Source organism: Lycium barbarum, chromosome 5 (genome assembly GCF_019175385.1).
Source record: "Lycium barbarum isolate Lr01 chromosome 5, ASM1917538v2, whole genome shotgun sequence".
NCBI lineage: Eukaryota > Viridiplantae > Streptophyta > Magnoliopsida > Solanales > Solanaceae > Lycium > Lycium barbarum.
The window spans coordinates 4278745-4297242 of NC_083341.1; the positions used below are offsets into that span (position 1 = coordinate 4278745).

At 33.0% G+C, this 18498-nt stretch overlaps 1 long non-coding RNA gene across 1 annotated transcript; it reads left to right on the plus strand.

The window, feature by feature from the left end:
• Positions 1-13402: 13402 nt before the first annotated feature.
• LOC132642207 (uncharacterized) lies at positions 13403-17001 on the plus strand. Its single transcript, XR_009583068.1, has 3 exons — positions 13403-13896; positions 15973-16046; positions 16464-17001. It is a non-coding gene; the product is annotated as an uncharacterized LOC132642207 (long non-coding RNA).
• The last annotated feature ends 1497 nt before the right edge of the window (positions 17002-18498 follow it).

Here is an 18498-nt window from a genome sequence, read left to right on the forward strand (position 1 = left end):
CGAAACCATATGCACATAAATCAAGACTCGATAGACAAGTATACTTACCGAATCCTGAAGGTTCGGAAACAAGTTTCGGGTCAATTCGACTTAGTATGAGAAAGTTATGGACGTTTGAAGTACAAAACCTTCTACGAGCATTTCAGAAGCCTTTTTTGGAAAATCGAAGCAATAATCATATCAAGTATCTTTCGGATATCGTATAGCATATATATATATATATACATATAACAGATTCATGCACGCATACTCGTAGAACGTCATACATTATATTGCTCCGGAACGTGCAGCCCGATCCATGAACGTATTATGTTATTACCGAGGAACGTTCGGCCCGATCCAAGATTGCATGCAAAAGTTAGAAACATTAATACTTACAAAATCATTTTAAGGACATGAATTCTTATACTTGGCTATTTATCCAATTATGCAACAATCCCAACCATACTACGTATAATCGTATCAAAAGGCCAATAGAAATCGTAGACGAACTTGGAAAATTATCAAATAGAGCTTCGGAATCATAAGTACGTATCAAAACCATATAAAATGACTTATGGTGGTCAAAGATATTAGCCACCCTAATGGCTCTAAGAACAAGAATTTCTTTGAAATCATGCACATACCTCATTTGTTCATTTCATAGAGATCGTGCCAAAAGAAAGAAAGGTAAGCCTTACATACCTTGCCCGCTTTCTATGCAAATCCGAATTTAAGTCTTTGGCTCCACAAGATCTACAACAACATTAATGCGCACCAACATTAGGTATAAACACTTAGGAATTCAATTCCAACCAACACCTTTTTTTCTACAGAAATTTCGGCAACATTTCCCCTGTAAATGCTACCATCCCCGAGAATCCAACTCGGCTATATCATCAACAACAAATCCGAGAATGTAACTCGGCCAAAATATCAACAACAATACCAACGATTATTCCAATAATACCAACAATCAATTTAAGACATATTCTAACATTAGTAACCTTCTTCTCTACATAATTCATCAACATTTAATTCAACTACGTCTTTTCAAGCCAATATCGACACTTACATATTCATTTACTAGCTCAAGATTATTCAAGCATAATCCAAGGACATTTCAAACAACCTACACAATATTCCGACAATCCCACCAAAACCATACTTCACCCGAAACCTTCAATCTTCGACACGGACATTCACAACACATTTTTATCTTCCAATTTCATGCCAACTTGAACTATTAGTCTTCCATTTACATCACAAAGGTCACAACAACACAATTAACATACTAAATAAATTTAATCCATCTTCCTTCATCAACATGAACCCCACGGCTACACCCACACACCCACAACACACAAATTTCATACTTTTCATTCAATTCCACATACTACAACATATATATATATATATCTTCCATAACATAAAAAGGATAGAATTTTACCTTTTCTTAAATTTTCCACTTGCCACAAAAGTAGTTTTCTCGCCTCAAAAATTATACCACGTTGAAGAGGGTCTTGAGCTTAGTAGGAATAAAAGAAAATTACAATTTTTGAATCAAGGATGGAAGCCCTCAAAACTTTTTTTTTTTTTTTCTCTCTTCTTTTGTTTTTCTTGAAACTTCTTGAACAATAATGAAGATAAGCCCCCTTTATATTTAGTTATGTCATGGACATAATTTACATGAGCTTGGCCCATTTTTTTGCCTCTATGGCCGGCCACCCACTTAATTTTTGGGCCTCTTTTTTTTTTTTTTTTTTTTTTTTTTTTTTTTTTTTGAGCCCAATTATTTGTGGCTAATTTTTTTTGTAATTCATGAACCCATTTTTTTAAATTTTCAATTTTGCCCTTAGACTTCCTCCACCTTTCTGCATCAATATTTTTCATGAACAACTTATGTATTAAATTAGATCAAGAATATTGCCTTGTCTCTTACTAGTCACAATTATTTCAATTTATCCGAATGTGCCAAATTACGGGATATAACATTTTACTTTCCTTGTTTTTAGCTACTTCCTTTCTAGAGTAGAATAGGGATTTGTAGTCATCAAAGAAGAGACCCTAGGCCTATATAAAGGGTTCTTATTCTTTGTTAAACACTATTCATGTTTTTTAGCAGAAACCCTAGTTTGCAATAGAGTTATTTTCTCTATTTGGTCTTCTTTATCCTTGTTTTTGGTTCCAAGCAAGGTGGTGATAGTATTTATCTTGTTTTCAATAGCGTGCGGTGTTTCTTTATCACGTAAGTTGATTTCAAGTGGTGACTTAGGAACTTTATTTGTTCTTGATCATTCAAGAACGCGTTTCTTGATTAAAGTTCGTTCTAGTCATTATCCAGAACCCTAATTTTCTTTCCATCATTCCGCCTTTAATACTTACTTGATTTAAACGATTCAATAGTTATTTTTATAGTTCAAAACGTCATCTTTCTCCTCGTCTTGAAAACACATAATTCCGAGAACTATAGACCGATTTACGTCCGTTTCTTGAATCTGCCCATCAAACCGCTTCAAGAACAAGATCCTGGTCGATTGGTTCTTTGTTAACTCGAAGAATCACATCACATGATTTCTGATTCTTAACATGAACATGGATACATTAAGACATGACAATAAATACATGGATACAAGCTTTTCATGGAAATAAGCATAATATCTCATATCTTGTGTTATAGAACCCATGGGATGCAAGTTATGGGTTTTTCATAGATTAAAACTAAGTCTCAATCTCCAAAACAGTAAATTAAGACTAATCAAACGGAATTATAACTGACCATATAATATATCATGGTTCAAGTGTCTAGGGTTTATCATGAATATACCTAGAACCCTAAAACCTGGTGTGTGTGTGTGTGTAATCATGGAATACTGAAACTTGGGGAAGAACAAGGATGTTCCCTCACGTGGATAGCGTCTACATACCTCGTTTGCTCCAAAAACGAATTAAAGCAACGAACTTGATGAAACAACTCCAAAGTTAAAGTCTTGAACCCTTAAAGTTGAGTTTTCTTGAAAGTTCTAGGCTAAGAACATGATTCTAGGATTAGAACTTGAACATACATGAATCAATACGCTTGGAAAGGCTTGGAACACTTACCTTTGGTGTTCTTGGATACTTAGGGAAGGAGAGACTTCGTGCTAGGGCTTAGGGAAAATAATAAACTGATTTTTAGAACTGATCTGCTATTTATAGGTTTTCTGGGTCGGGGAAATTCGATGGTGCACTCGACGGTTCGACGATATATCGACGGTCTGTCGAGTTGATTGTAAAAATACAAATCAGAAAAGTCTCGAGAGTTCAAAGGACGATGCATATTGACGGTGCATTTTGACGGACCGTCAACATGTTGACGGTTCGTCCTTGTACATGGACGGTTCGTCAATGTGCATTGACGGTTCGTCGATTTGCAGACTACTCTGCAACCCTTTAGTAAAATGGTCATAACTCTCTGTACAGATGTTCGTTTGACCTCCATAATATACCGTTGGAAAGGTATTTCAAAGGGATACAACTTTCATGGAGGAATTTTTCCCAAATTCCCAGCGGAGTTTCACTAAATAGGTATGGAAGACAGACCTACCGAAAACTTAGTCGATTCTATTGAATTTCATGCACCTCGCTATTCGAATGGATCTTAAATCAACTATTTCCACCCAAACTCATATTGATGGGACTTCATATGTCTAAAATGCCATATTAATACTCATTTATCACATTCACACCTAACTCAGACTCACGGGGTGTTACAAATATGAACCTAAGTTCAAACTCCTACCATATCGGGAAGCAAAAGCTTGTGTATAGACGCCTATATCAAGAGGATTCAATAGTTTATATATATATATATATATAAATTCTTTTACTTTTTTTACAGAGTATGATTTCTCGGCAAAGAGTAATTAAGTTGAAGCCCATTTATCAAAGTAACTAGTTATAACTGTCAATATATAGATTTTAATTAACTTGTAGTATTATGTTTTTCTTTTTTCCAATCGAACCATTCAATATTTGAAGTCCACTAATATGTCCAATTGATCCAAGATTCCCTCTATAAGAACAGACGCGAGTTAAAGCGCTTTGCAATAAATAACTTTCATTACTCAAAGTTTGAATTCGAGAAATCTGATTAAAAGTACGTCAATCCAAACTATCTCACCACACCTCTCTGTATCATTAGTTCGGTCCCAATTTCCCAAATAGGTTACACTAATTTTAGTCTTATAATAATTAGCATCCAAACAGAGTCCATTTTTTATTATTCTCAAAGGATAAGATTATTCTCTTATCAAAATATGCGGATCCAATCACGATCTTATATATAAGAAGAACAAAAGATCTTTCTTGATCAATCCCTTTGCCCCTCAATTCTTCAAGAAAACAGACACACCGGATGTTAGCAGCTTTTTGTTACGTAGGTTTATATATTAAGATTTTTAATTACAGAGAACAACAACTCCATGCACATGCAAAGTGCACCCTACTGAAACGTGAAGTCATTTAAATAAATAGACTTTATCCTATAATCTGATCATTGATAGCTTGGCAAGTGATCTGTCGGTGTTATTCATATTTTCCTTTAAATTTAATAAATATCAGATCTGACTTTCGTTACAAACTCTCTTGCTCTACAACTTTAGGTTTATTTATTTATACATATACTTAATGAAGGTTTTAATTTAAACAGTTTATATCTCAAATTATTAATTCTACTTGTAATTTTAAGATTCAATTTTTTAATGAGTTTGAGCAAATCTGAAAAATTCAGATTTTGAATAGAGTTTAATATTATTAAGAGATTATTATTTAGTAATGATTTTTTCGAATCAAAATTCTATACATAGATATAGATTCATGATCTAACATGTTTATTTCCCGGGCATTGTGCGGCACTCAATTTATGTACATAGTTTCAAAAACTTAAAAGGGATTATTCAGCGTAAATATGTACGAGTAACCACTTTTCGGGTCGACCTTTTTAAAATAATCAATGTTGGAAAATTCGTTGAAAAGCAATTACCATGGCAGTGTCATGAATTTCGAATTTAAAACAAATAAAAAATTCAGAATATTATCCTGATTTTAAAATCCATGACAGTGTCATGTATTTCAAAATTTGAGTATTTTTCTATAACTTTTGAATTTGTGGATACTTACCATGGGTATAACTTATAAGTCCCAAAAATAGGTATTTTTGAATTTTTACAGTTATTCCGTGAGAAGTGCGAAACGTAACAGTTTGAGTTGGGTTGCTTACACTAGGCCCAGGATGTGGATCATTCTTGGTCGTAAAATTTTCACAAACAGCTACCTTTTAACTCCTTTTAACAACCTATAATTATATGTTCTATATTTACAATTCGTAGCTGGAAGACCTATATTTAGCTAGTAGACGCATCGACTTAAATATAGGATAAATATAACGGAAATACACACGCTGAGAAAACTGAAAGTGCTATATTTATGGAAACAAAATCTATTCCAATTTAAATTAAAATCAGTTTTAAATGTTCCCTGATTCACGCAAATATCCTCCCATTCCATATCTGATCTCATATCTCATTCAAACAGCTAACAAATTAAAAAAAAAATTGAATTCAAAAAGTAAATTCATATTTTTAACCAAAAAAAAAAAAAAAGAGGTTCAAAAACTAGTTCATCAAAAAACTTTGAAAAATAACAATATCAAACCAGTGAACAGAGCTCGTTTTAAACGACGAATATATATTTGAATTCATCTATTGAAATATCGAATTAAAGTTGAGTTCATAATTGAGGTAACAACGTTTTCGCTGCAACTTTTTTTTTATTTTATTTTTTTATGAAATTTTGAAAAATATATGAAAAATATATCTGAAATATAGTCAACAGAAACCAGAATAAGTAATATTAAACATAATAATCAAAATACAATTAAAATATAGCCAAAATATAGTCATAATTGAGTTCATAATTGAGGTAACAACGTTTTCAATGCAACTTTTTTTACTTTTTTTTTTTATTTTTCTGAAATTTTTCTAAATATAGTCAAAATATATGAAAAATATATCTGAAATATAGTCAACAGAAACCAGGATATGTAATATTAAACATAATAATAAAAATACAATTAAAATATAGCCAAAATATATATGAAAAACAACTATTAAAATATCAATCCAAAACATTAGGAACTGAAAATTCAAGAAGTAACGAAAAAAAAAATATAGGTTAAATACACGGTGAAACGTAAAAATCAGTATAGAATCTTACCTTTTTTGGGAATTAGATTTGAATTATGAGTGAAATTAATGAGTAGTTAATTAGAGATAAACAAGGAAGTTGAACTATTATAAAACTGATTTGAAATTGGAGGAAATTAAGGGATATTGAACATAATGGCGTGTATTTAGGGGGATAGGAGAGAGGGACCTTTTTTTTTTGCTTAAATTTAGGGGCGTGGGAAGTTACCAGATGAGTGGTAAAAAAGTGATAGTTATAGGAAGTAAATATGTTATATTTTAGCTACTAAATATAACTATTGTAAAGTTTAGTTATGTTTCATAAATAGGTAATAATGTAAGTTATGCCAAGTAAATTTTACTTCTTGGTTTGCTTACCCTAGGCCCAAATTTTTTAGTACAAGAGGTGGATAAATAGCATTTTTTTTGCGCGGATTGTCCTTCTTTTGGCGTGGTCTTTAATTTTTGTCCTTCGCTTAAAAAAATGACTGAAAATACCCAGAGGTTCTGGGTTCGAACCCCGGCTCAATAAAAAAAAATCGCAAGGCAATGCTTTGGGAAAAGTCTGCCTTATGCGGCATAAGTTGCCTTGAGGCATAACTAAAGTTCTGTCGGATCCGGCAGAGGTTACCTTATAAGGCAGACGGCATAGGTTGTCTTAAGGCATAACTAAAGTTATGTCGGATCCGGCATAGGTTACCTTATAAGGCAGACTTTTAGTTATGCCTTAAGGCAACCAATGCCGCATAAGGCAGACTTTTCCCAAAGTCTTGCCTTGCGATTTTTTTTTTGATTGAGCGGGGGTTCAAATCCAAAACCTCGGGGTACTTTTGACCACTATTTTAAGCGAAGGGTAAAAATAAAGACCACCCCAAAAGAAGGGAAATCCGCGCAAAACCCCACTTTTAACACCTGCTATTAAATATTAACTAAGTACTATTTTAAAAGTTATTAACTATTTTTTATACAAAAAAGTTTTTTAAAAATGCGCTCAACAAAAACACGGAACCACTCCAGCAAATGCTATATAAATTCGAAGGATTGACAAGTGAAACTCATGAAATGATTCATGAGATGTTAAAATTTGCTAGAGTTTCAAATTCCATAAACACTGCATGGTGTTCAAAACAAAGAAATGATTTATGGGTTCAAAAAATTGCTGAAGTTCCAAACCACATGAACGATTCATGGGTTCAAAACTTTACTGGAGTTTCAAACCCGATGAACAACTCATAGGGTTCAAACCTCTATAAGTTCAATATCAAAGATTAATTTGTGAAGTCCAAACTTTTATTAGTTCTTTCGTGTTTTAAGTATACTTTTATCTAAATTTTATTTTTGTATTAAAATATGACTATTTTCCTATTACTTTGGCTAAAAACTCACAGTATGCAGAAATTACTGATCTCCATCAGCTCCCACTGCCATAATTCCTATCTTTTCATAGTATTATTGTCATTTTGTCGTACCCTCGTGGCTTAATTTCTCTATCCTATTTTCCCTTATTTCCCAACTAATTTTAAAATTTGGCAAAGGTAATTTTATTAGGATAATAATATAATAGTTATTCAACCCCAAATACCTACAAGTTAAATATAGACGGAGCTGCATCTTCAAGCTCAGGCAAAGGAGGGATTGACAATGGAGGATTCAGAATATTAACTAAAGAGATTCAAAATATAAAAAAGTAAACATACGAAGAAACAGATGCACATGAGGTCCTTTATATCTATACCTTTTTGCAATTTCTAAGTTAGCTTTATGTAACATTTTGCGTGATTGCAGGTGGTTACTCCAACAACTTAAATAATAATCCATCAACAACAACAACAAATTCAGTGTAATCCCACAAGTGGCGTCTACGGAGGGTAAGATGTACGCAGACTATACCTCTACCTTTTTGGAGATAGAGAGGCTAGACCCTCGGCTCAAACAACACCAACTTTTCTTATAAAGTAGTTGTTTTTTATGTAGGCGGTTGGTTATAGATTTTAAATATTTTTCACTTTATATAAAATTTATGGAGTTGGAGTTGAAAATGGAGTTATGTTTGGTTATACTTTTTACAACTAATACTTATGCTTGAATGTACTTAAATACAATTTCAAAAGTGAAATGTGAATTGGAAAACATATTATAAGCTAATTTCCAAATTTGAAATACAAATTCAAGTTGAATTTGAAATTTTCATGGCCAAACACAGATTTCAAATAAAGTGAAAAATTATTTCGAAAAAAAATTGAATAAGTTTTATGGCCAAAACGGGTCTATCTCTCTCTCTCTCTCATATATATATATATCCCACCATTGGCCCACGGGTCATTTGCACTTTTGCGGCTTTGTCCCTATTTTGTGCCGGTCTTTAATTTTTGCCTCCCAATGTAAATAATTTTTTTACGGGAAATAGATTTATATTTTTGCATAATAAATTTACTCAAGTTATGCTTGTGTCCTTAAAACACGTATGCCCTGCTATGCATAAATTCAATTTTGAACGACAAACATTAAAAACCAGCCCATTTGACGTACAAAACATGCAATTAAATGTTAGCCGAAACCCACTTTTTTTACCCGGCCCACTTCCCCTTTTAGTGTAATGACCACCTTATCAAACTGGACAGCTCTGACCCTCTATCCCCGTACAACTGTACTAATGTGTAGTTAATATATACTTTTATCTTTTCACAGAAAAGATTATTTTACTGATTGGCTTCTTTCTTTTGAACACTATGCATGCTAAAATTATATATATCTATAGTGGTACATCATTTGAGAATCCTGGGTGATTATAACGACATTACTATCTTACTCTCTCATTATTCGTATGATAGATTTAAGTTATGTGCACCGTTAGGATAAAAATAAAAGGTGAAATTGATCCGACTATAAAACTTATGAGTTTTCGGCTATTTACACACTTAGGTCACATTACATGTGAATCTTTGTGATAAATAAAAATTGATAACCTGGTAAAAGGGGTATCTGCTGTCACATGTTAAACTATATAGTATCTATAAAATAATCTTTTACTGTCAATGAAAATACCTTAAATTATTGGTAATCCCCCGATAAAGGGGAATAGGTAACGCAAGTCACCATGCTGCATCAAATGAACTGACCAGATAATTTAAAAATATTTCTTACTCCATTAGTGATAATTAGTTAAATTCTAAATTCTTTGCACAAATTCCATTTATGTATTCAACTCGGCAACATAAAATGGACAAGTTTTTTCCCATGTAATTAAATATTTGTTCAAAGGAAGATCCTTCACCAAACCATAAAAGAGACTACATCTTGTTGTTGATATATTTGGGTAGAAATCCCTTTCTGAATAAAATAAATTGTCTATCATGTGAATATTTTGTATGTCAAGTATATAGTGCAAGCTCACTTGAAGTTACTAGTATATCAATCTTTTTTTTTAAACCAGATGTTTCGATATTTATATTGGGATTCGACTAAATTTGAATTCGCGTTGAGAAGTCCTGCATACTCGGGTAATGCGCTCCCTAACAAAAGCGACTCCATACCTAGAGCTCGAACCCGAGACCTCTATTAAGGATGAAGGAGTAATACCACTCCACCACGACCCTTATTGGTAAGTATACTAGGTAACAAGTACACATTTAATTAACATCATTTGAGAATCTTGAGTGATTAACCACATTACCATATTACACCATTTGTACTATGGTTTAAGTCTCGTGCATCATCAGTGTATTGCATAATTAGGGCACTTAATTGCAAGGTAATTATAAGTAACTTTCTGTGATAAACATTAATTAATAACATGACAAAAATGGTTACAACTCTGCTATCACATGTTAAGCTTGATAATATATAAATTTTTATTGTTCTTTTTTTTCATTAAATATTTTGTTCAAAAGAAGATCCTTCTAACCAAACCCAGAAGGCAGAGTAATTAAATTCGGTTGTCGATATAGTTTTGTCAAATCGGTACAAATTCCATTCTGAATTAAGTAACTTGTCTATCATATGAATAGCTTGAATATGACTATATAATTAATGCGAGTTGAACTGGGCTTACAAGTGGCAATTTTTCTAGGGTAAGAAGTACACAATTAACCATTATTGACAACATATTTATGGCCATAGCCTTTTGTACTGACAGAGACTGCAATGCAAAAGTGATTATAACAGTAGCCTTTTTAAGCTTCTTAAAATATCTACAGATTACGGACCTCACCTCATATTTTACGGGGCGAACGGCACTAATACCCGACTTGTGCCCGTTTTTTAATGGGCAATTCGCAGGAATGCCTTATTTTGGGGTGGTCTTTAATTTTTGTCCTTCGCATAATACTATCAGGTTTGAGGTTCGAACTTCGGCTCAGTTAAAGGCAAGACAGAATTTTGTAGCAAAGTTAGGCTCAGAGGCGGATCTAGGATTTAAATTCTAGGGGTTCAACATCTTAAATTTTTAGCACTAAACCATTATATTTCTAAAGTTATGGGTTAATATCTACGATTTATTGTAATTTTAGTAAATTCTTACACATAAATTTATGCCCCGCATCGAAAGAACCCCAAGTTATAGTGCTCCATCCGCCTCTGGTTAGGCCTATTCGGGTCAAAGTTAGGCCTCAGGCAAAATTTTGAATGCAAAACTCTACCTGCAGGCAGAGTTAAGGTAGAGTTCAAAACTCTGCCTACAGATAGAGTTTTCCATTCAAAATTCTGCCTGAGGCAGAGTTTTGCAATCCAAATCTTTGCCTTGCGAAATTACGTTTTTTTTTTTACTGAGCTGAGGTTCGAACCCAAAACCTTGAGGTATTAGGCGAAGGGAAAAAATTAAAGACCACCAATTTAAGGGGCAAAAATTAAAGACCAGTGCTTTTGAAGGGAAATTCGCACAAAAAAATATTTTTTAAATACTATTATTTTTGTACGTACTCACTTTGGGACAAGTTCCGACGTACGGTATATGAAGTTAGCTTCTTGACAAAGTCTAACTTCAGACAAACGTTTGAAATTTCATATGATTAAAGTTCAGGCACATATGACTTAAGTTTAATCATTTCTGCATGAACTTCGGCCTTTTCGGTTAATAATAAGGCATGTTACTTTCTTAAATGTCAAAATTTACAGTGGCAATTGATTTTCATACTGAGCATATAAGTTAAATTTGTGTCTATATAGAGGTCCATCTACTAGTAGTATTCTCACATATTGCATTGAACATCTCTCGTCCTCAGAGGTGAATACAAATTTTTTAATTTATGGATTCTGAGTTTACTTTTCTTTTTGCTTACTTATTCGGTATTTATTATTTATTCATATTAAGTGGATAAATTTACAGGTTGTAGATCCGCCCTGATCTTCCCCACCACAAATCTCCTCCCCTGATGTTATGTTGCTCAAATATTATATTATAGATTATATATGTGCCGACGTCTCAAAAGGTAAAATACAAAGCAATTGCTTCTTATATATTTAATTTAAAGAGTAGGAAATGGTGAAGGCGCCTTGTTGTGAGAAAGTTGGGCTGAAGAGAGGAAAATGGACAGCTGAAGAAGATGAATTATTGGTGAAGTGTATTCAAGCTAATGGAGAAGGTTCATGGAGGTCACTTCCTAAAAATGCTGGTAATTAAGAATGTTTTTCTTGATCGTGTTAATAGTTTAATTTACTCTTGGTCTTTTTCTTTTAGGAGTATTTTTTCTTTATAAGAAACTTTCATGCGAGTGTACTCTTGAGAGTCCGGAGCCTAAAGGTTATAAAAATACACGGTATTTATCAAAAGGGGATGACAAAAAATTTATATACCAAAAGGGGTATATCGTGGGCTGATCTACGATATACCCCAATTTTTTTTTTCCTCTATCAGAACGAAGTCAACGAAACAAAAAAAAAAAATTAATTGTATATTGTGGATTGATCCAGTCCACGTTATACAACCACGACTCACTCATTCTGCTATTGAAGTATTCTATTACAACTATACTTTATTTGTCTTATTATAATACTGAGTGGGTGGACTAAATTGTTCTACTCATTCCAGAAGGAGAAAGCTTCAATTTATATTTTTTTCCCGTTTTACAAATACTTGGTAAGATGTCGCCTAAATTTAAATCATATTCGGTTATGTTTTTAATAAAAAAAAAATTATTTATTTTTTTAATTTTTAAAGCATGATTAACTCAAGTAAATATTTTAACACATGCAATAATTAAATGTGTTATATATGCGAACAGAAATAAAAAATAAAATATAAGTTAAATAAACGTCACACATTAACTGAGTAGTAAATGTTAAATTACATACTAACTATTAAACGACACAAGACATGTTATATATTCTTGGAAGAGTACATAAGGAAACAATAATCGTACAAGTTAAGAAAAAACATAAAAACTAGGAGTCTCATTTTAGAATATAATAAGTTTTGTTTTAATTTGCAACAAAAGAAAGAAAATTTCCCAAAAAATATGTTTTCTTGGTTTCTAAAGTTCTCACAACTTTTGAGTTTTATAAAATAATTTTAAGCTACTGTAATAGTGTTATTTAGTTGGGAGAATTATTTTCTTGTCATTTTGATTTCGTTTCAATATTTTGGGTGATATTTTATTTCATTAAATTAGTTAGTATATTTTATTTTAGTTTAAGTTTTCTTTTAGATAATTCAAGAAATATCTCATTACTTCTGTTTTTTTTCCTAACCAACTCACACATTATACCACTCTCATTTTGACACCTCACCTAGAATAATTCTTGCTCACCACTCCACTCTTCCACAAAATATACCACCTCACCACAAAATGACAAAAGTTATAACAAATTTTATCACAAAAATGGGGGAGGAACACGTGAGAGGGGGTGTTATGGTCAGGGGTGGGGCTCACACAATTAACAAAAAAAAAATGAAAAATGAAAGAAATAAGGGGTAGGACACGTGACAAAAAGCTTAATGAGGAGAATATTTTATAGGGAATGGGCCCCACTCTTTTAATGTTTGTTGGAGGGCAATAGAGATAGGATATAAAGTAATAGATATATCATAGATAGAGAAAGAGAAACGGAGAAAAAAAAAAGAATCAGCAACCAAGGAACCACCTCTAGAGCTCGTTTGGATTGACTTATAAGTTGGCTTATAAGCTGTTTTCAGCTTTTTTGAGTGTTTGGCTGGCCAGCTTAAAGGCATTTTATACTTAAAATAAGCTCAAAAAAATAATTAGACCCATTTGACTTAGTTTATCTAAAGCAGCTTATAAGCTGAAAACAGCTTATAAGCCAAAAAAAATAAGTTGGACTACCCCAACTTATTTTTTTCAGCTTATAAGCTGCAAACAACTTTAAGCTGTAAGCCAATCCAAACGGGCTCCTACTCCTCACCTTGCTCACCATTTTTCATCGCTTAAACCCCACAAAATAACCATGACAGCACCATAAAAACCTCCATTAAATTTGCACACCCTTCAACTATGGAGACTTCACCTTCAAGCTTCTATAATCACCATAAACCCCATTAAAATGCAACCAAGAACACCATTATTAAACTACACAAGCTCACCATCATTGTCGACACACCTCAAAACCATCTTCTTTTCTGTTGCTTGGTCAAGTTAGAGGCTCCGTTTGGATTTCTATTCGTGTTCCGGCAAAAGTTTCATTATTCTAGCTAATGTGGTATTGACGGAAAAGTTGGACACATCTGATCCATTAATATAAGGTCCATTACTTTTTAATGTACTCGGTTCTTGTTTTTTTTAATGATTTATCTAAATTTTGTTGCGTTACCGTGTTTAATTTGCGATGTTTGATTTTATTATTTACCCATTGTTTTTAAATAGTCCGTTTCTCAGCTTATGTTATTTAATTTCGTCTTTGTCAATTTGGTGGATAATCTGGATTGAGTTGTTTCTATCTTTAGCCATATGTTTCATTTGACCATTTTAATCAATTTATGTGCTTTCCTTCATATTACGTTAATCATTTTTTTTAGCTCGTTGAAGTACGTTTGGTTAAACATGTTATATGGTTTAGGTAAATGTACTATAGATTACCTCTTTGTTTTATCTAAATTTAGAAGCATTAATCGAGCTACTGATTCTACTGATTTACTTTTTGTATTGATAGATTCAGTTTAAAATAATGATAAAAATGGGTTTATGTATTATCCATAAAACCTTTTGTTTAAAATCACTGTAACACTAAATATGTTTGGCGTGGATTGTTGTTTATCGTAGTATCCCAAATGGGAGTTTTGCTCTTACTTTAAATTTTGTTCAAATTAATCATTTATCTTGATTTGGATAGAGTCTTTTATTTACGGGTTTTAGGCTAGAATAGATGAAGTAGGAGAAAAAAAATCAGGCCTAGATAAACATTAAGGCCCGATTAATTATTTAAATGTGAGATGAGCGACATGAGGTGCGAATTATTTCAAACTCCGTTGTCAATTATAGATAAGAGCGGAAAAACCAATTGTAAGAGAGCGAGATGGGTTGCGAATTTATTCAAAACCCGTTGTCAAAGAGTCGAAAAGGACTAAAAAAATATATATATAACCAGATAATAATTTTAAGTCTCAGATTTTAGAGACAAATAATTGTCTTTAACGCTAGACGAGCTTTAGGCACGTTTTAAGACGTTTGTTTCGATTAAGAATGCGGTTACGCATCTTATTTCGAGACGTTTTTTTTTTTATATAACTCAAGGATGCGGTTACGCACCTTGGCCGAACTCGTTTTAATAATTAATTTTGTTTCGAATAAGAATGCAGTTATGCATCTTACTTTGAGACGCTTAAAAGATTCGGAATGCAGTTACGCATCCCGTTTAAGACCAATAAATGTTCAACAATAAAAGTACGAGCAAATCAAGGCTCAAATACATAATATATTCAAAGATTAATTTAAGCTAGGTATGAGTCGATAAAGCGACCGTGCTAGAACCACGGGACTCGGGGAATGCCTAACACCTTCTTCCCGGTCAACAAAATTCCTTACCCGGTCTTCTGTTTTCGCGGACCATAATAAAAGAGTCATTTCCTTTTGATTAGGGATTCATAAGGTGGCTTGGAACACCAAAACTCAATTCCAAGTGGCGACTCTGTAAATAAAATAATCCCTTTTCAAAACCGTCACTTCAAATGGAAAAACCCTTTAATAATAAAACCTGCGCGTTTATAGCGCGGGGGCGCAAAAAAGGGGTGTGACAATGGCGATTGTGACAAATCCTCAAGAAAACAAGATGGAGTCACAGGATCGGAAGGGGATTCCATTGAAACCCTTTTGCCAGAAAAGTATACTGTTGATAAAGGTTCTAATCGAGAAACCATCTCCTCATTATGTCCCGGTAGCAAGGACGACAGAGTTATGTGGTCTAAAGAAGGTTCAATTGAATTTCTTTTGCCAGAAAATTATAATGTTGATGATATAGGTTCAACGCGGAAAAGTCCTGGAGGTAGTGGTGGAGCTACGTGGTCGAAAGGGGATTTAATTGAATCTTTTTTGCTGGAAAATTATAATGTCGTTGATATAGGTTCCACGCTGAGAACCAAGTCCTCTTTCCCCAGAGGCAAGGCACGGTTTGAAGGGGGTTTAATTGAATCTCTTTTATCATAAAAATATATTGTTGATGAGATAGGTTCCTCTCGAAAAACCAACTCCTCATTATGTCCGGGTAGAAGGGGCGGAGCTACGTGGTATGAAGGCAATTCGATTGAATCTCTTTTATTGAAAAATTATATTATTGATGATATAGATTTTATTTGGATAACCAACTCTTCATGTCCTGGAAGCAGGGACGGAGTTACGTGGTCTGAAGGAGATACAATTGAATCCCTTTTGACAGAAAATTATACGGCTGATCATATAGGTGAAGAAAAATTCTTGTTTATATATACTTTCGTCCATTTTATTTTATGCAAAGGTGTTTGATTGAGTGTGAAGTCTTAGAAAGACTTTTTGTAACTTGTGATCTCAAATATACCATAACTTTTATAGAATTATAAGTTCATGTGATTAACATGTAAATTGAGAAGTTTAAAATTAAATTATTTCAAATTTATAAAAGGTAGTGTCTTAATTTTTTTAAACAAATATAATTAAAGAAGAAAGAATATCACACATGGAACTAGTATAAATTGTTGAATATCCTAACATAAACCAAACTTCTGGTATAGTAGTAAAGATATGGCTCAAATTTATAGGTTAGGTAAAATCTCAATTATGTTACTCTTTAAGATTTTCTTGTTAGAATTTCTGACTCAGTTACTGTCTGACGAAATTCAAGGACTAGCCATGCAACAACATGAACATCATGCAGATGAGCCAAGTAATGAAGAAAAAGAAGAAGACAACAGCAGGAAAGACATTAATGTTACACCTAAAAGACAAGAAGTACAAGGACCACATGAACAAAATGATGGAAGTGAAATTGTACTTCGACAGCAACATATTAATGAGTTTTTGGATGATTTTGATAATAATTGGTCTGATATAAATTTTGATTATTTCTTGGAGGAAGAATATGTTAACCAGAACAGCAGCTTGGACTTGGAGTTTGGATCCATTGAAGAGTTGACATATTTGGAACATGACATGTTACCTTGGCTATGGAATGAATAAATAGAAATTCATACTCCCTTCGTCCCAATTTATACGGTGCGGTCGGAATTTTGAGAGCCAATCAAGTGTTTCTTTGACCGAAATTTATCTTCATATGCCTTTTAAATATTTAGGTTATTATTTATTGTGATTATTTATAATATACGTCAAAACACTTAAAACTTCTATGTTCAAATTCACGGTCTTAATTTAGAAATTTGAATCTCAAACTCCAATCGTACCACATAAATTGAGACAAAGGGAATAGTATTACTCTACTTGTTCCATTAACTTTTAGGAAATCTGTATCCATTTTTTTACTCTTACACCAATAAAATTATTAACTTATAGATCTTCTTTTTGGTTTTCATCTTCTTTGTTATTCACTAAAGTGACAAGAAAATTATGTACTGTCATAGCATAGACTAGGACATAATGAATACAACACAACCCCCCCCCCCCCCCCCCAAATCTCATTCAGAGGCGGAGCCAGGATTCGAAGCTTGTGGGTTTGGGGTTCTAATTCTTTAAAGTTACTGGGTTCTTAATTAATAATTTGCACATATTTGACAATTTTTTTAATACAAATATATGGTTCGGACAAAAGCTACTGGGTTCGGCCGAACCCACAACCGAAGGACTGCCCCCACCCCACACACAGATATAATATATATATATATGTGTGTGTGTGTGTTAGATAAACAATACTGATTCAGCAACGACAACAACGATAATGGTCGGCCGTTGAGCTTGAGACCAACTTCCACAGTCCGCTAGCTATCACGTTCTCACAATGCGGAGAATGAAAATGATAGGACCTCAGCCGCGCTACCCGTCACAGATGATTAATTGTTAGGACTAGCTTATTCACATGTACACAACAAATATTATCAGGACTATTAATTTATATCAAATTAACCTTGGGTCAAGTTACTATTCTTTTCAGACTATAACCAATTAACACAAGTCTATATTCCAACATAACAATCTTTGAACGCCAATCAAGATCATGTATTGTAATGACAACAGACATGAATTACGAAGCAACATTACATTGAAAAGAAAGGGGGGGATACAAAAGTTCCTCGCTCAAAATTCATCCAAGGAAAAGAGAAATAAAAAGAAAATGAAGGTTCATATATTTTCCATGTACAAATTAAGCATGCATTACAAGAAATGATGACCAATATTGGAACGTCACAAAAACAGCCATAAAACCATAAGAAATTTCGTCCACATTGATAATTCCGTCATGGAATTGTTAACTAATTCATTATAATGCTGTGACGGATCATCTGTCATAAATATTCCGTCACAAATCTGTATTTAGTGACGATGCACTATAGAAGAATATTTATTCTTGATCCAACGTAAGCTATCACGTATAGAATTCTTGAGTTTACCTTCAATAGTGTATGATTTGTAAGAAGCAACACGTTTTCTTCTCTTTGCTTCTAATTTCTTGCTTCTTTTTGTGGGTAACGTATATGAATTACTATTAGGTTTTGAGGAAGATTTTGTATCTGCCATGCCATAAATCTGTTGTGAATTATATTCTTTCAATTGCATAATTGCCTAATTGCAATTTTTGGTTCAATTGGTTAGAGGTGAAAGACCAATATGCATGTGGATATATTCATTCTATCTTTCCTCTCCTCTCATATACAATAATGGATGAAGGATAGAGAGAGAGAGAGGAAAAAAGAAGTGAATAGTTGAAG